The 2,150-nt window shown below is 52.6% G+C and overlaps 1 protein-coding gene across 1 annotated transcript in view; it reads right to left on the reverse strand.

The window, feature by feature from the left end:
* Positions 1-1,752, reverse strand: part of ASAP3 (ArfGAP with SH3 domain, ankyrin repeat and PH domain 3) — a 29,573-nt gene extending 27,821 nt beyond the window's left edge. The window contains exons 1-2 of the mRNA XM_011977819.1: positions 1,684-1,752; positions 1,443-1,588 (exon numbers count right to left, since the gene is read on the reverse strand). The gene's annotated coding sequence lies outside the window, so the exon portion shown is untranslated. The remainder of the gene's footprint in view (positions 1-1,442; positions 1,589-1,683) is intronic.
* Between the last annotated feature and the right edge of the window lie 398 nt (positions 1,753-2,150).

The raw sequence follows: 2,150 nt of genomic DNA on the forward strand, positions 1-2,150 counted from the left end.
GCCCACCTTGGCCTCCCAAAGTGCTGGGATTACAGGCATGAGCCACCTCACCCAGCAATTTTCATACTTTTTTGTAGAGACAGGGTCTCACTACATTGCCTAGGCTGGTCTAGAGCTCCTGAGCTCAAGCAGTCCGCACATCTCAGGCTCCCAAAGTGCTGGGATTAAGGTGTGAACTGTTGCACCCAGCCTCAAACATTGTTAAAGGCTTTTACATGCAGGACAGTGTACGAGGCACAGCTATGCCAAGAGCTATAACAATGACAGATTTTATTAGGTTGATGCAAAAGTCATTGCTGTTTTGCCATTAATATAATATTAGCCAACATTTACTGAGCGCTTACCATAAAGTAGGCACTAACTTGCTTAATCCTCATTACCGCCCTGTGAGGTTGGTAGCATTATTATCCCAGTTTCACAGATGAGAGATCTGAGGCTTGGGCAGACTGAGTGACTTGACTTAGTAAGCAGCAGAGTGGGGATTCCAAGATGGAGTCTAAGTCCAAGGTTGGGTGCTTAACCACTGAGCACACTGCCTCTCAAGGGTGATGTGGCCCCTGCCAACCAGGGAGGATGCTGGGTAGGACTGGAGCCACAAGAGCTGGTCCAGTGCCATAGCCTGGAGGGAGACAAGAGGCTTTCCTGGGAGGCAGTGCAGCCAGGCTTATGCTTGGACTCTGGAGTCAGACAACCTGGGTTCAGACCAAACTGTGTGACCTCGGGCAAGCTGCTTAACCTGGAGGTCCTAGTTTCCTAGCCTGTAAGGTGGAGACAACAGTCACACAAGCCCCACAGAGCTGTGCACCCTGGATTAAATGAGTGAACATGTGAAGTAGTGAGAACTGTGCCTGCTCATGGGAAGAGCTGCTATCACAGGGTGGCCTTGAGGCGAGGACTTGAAGGACCAGAGAGGAGGCAGTCACCAAGGAGGCCATCAGGAAGCAACCTGAGGCCACTGGGCCATGTGCAGGGGCTGAGAGGCTTGTGGGGCAGGGACAGGTCCTGGGATTTGAGTACGAAGCAGATGTGACTGGGAAAGCAGAGGAGAAAGAGGGACTGAGGAGAGGAGGAGACGGTGGCGGCGGCAGCAGTAGCGGTATAAAGGTAGGACCCCCCGAGCCTTTCTCTCCTTTATCCCAAAGCTCCTCCAGGGAACTCTCCCTTGCATGGGGCTCTTCCCTGCTGTAAGACCCTCCTCTGCTCCTGGGTGAAGAGAAGGAGGAGAACAGAGAGAGAAGAGTTAGTTGGGTAAGAAGCCAGAGAGAAAGGAGGATTATCCAAAAGAAGGGTCAGGGCTGAAACGGGACCTCAGATCATGGATCAGAGGTCAAGGGCAAATCGGGAGAGGGAAGGAAACGGATTTTCCCAGTCAGGTTCTTAAGACCACGAGATTTACCCTGAGTCCAGCTGAGGGCTGGGCCAGGAAGAGACAGGGGCCTCACCAGGTTCTTGAAGAGTGCGGCAACCTCGCGGGTGAACACGGCCAAGTTCAGGAAGCCTGTGGACAGCTCATGGCTGTTCTGGGACAGGTGGCTGTTGCCTAAGGATTCCACGGCCTCTCGGTACTGCTCTTCATTCTCCACATGGCCTGTGGAGGTACGGACGGGAGCTTGGAGTTAGCTCCAGGCTAGGGCTGGGAGAGGAGTTTCCTGACCAGGCGGGGCACCCAGCAGGCTCACTTACCAAGGCCGGAGCTGTGGATTGCCCGCACAGCCTTCTTTATTCTCTGCAGGATGGCTTGGTCTCCTTCCAAGATCTAGAAGCAAATGTGGATAGACGTTCAGGGATGCCGAGCTGGAAGAAGGTGCTTCCTTCAGGAACCCTGTCTCTGTGATTCCCAACCCCCACACCCCCGAACAAATACATTGAGTTTTGCTGTCCTCTGGAACTTCTCTCTAGGGTCTTCCTATTTACCCCACCAAACAAAAAAACACACAGAAACCAGAGACCAGTCACACCACTCCAAGAAGACCACGGACTTTTCTCCCTGAATCCAATGCAATGTAAATGTAGTGAGTCAAAGTCATGTGGCATGACAGGGTGTGCCAGGCCTGGGTTTGAATCTTGCCTCTGGCACTAGCCGGTGTGTCTGTTAGACAAATCTGTTAACTTCTCTTAGCCTTAAGTGCCTTGTCTACAAAACGGGGATG

This window comes from Mandrillus leucophaeus, unplaced genomic scaffold (genome assembly GCF_000951045.1).
Source record: "Mandrillus leucophaeus isolate KB7577 unplaced genomic scaffold, Mleu.le_1.0 Scaffold185, whole genome shotgun sequence".
Classification (NCBI taxonomy): domain Eukaryota; kingdom Metazoa; phylum Chordata; class Mammalia; order Primates; family Cercopithecidae; genus Mandrillus; species Mandrillus leucophaeus.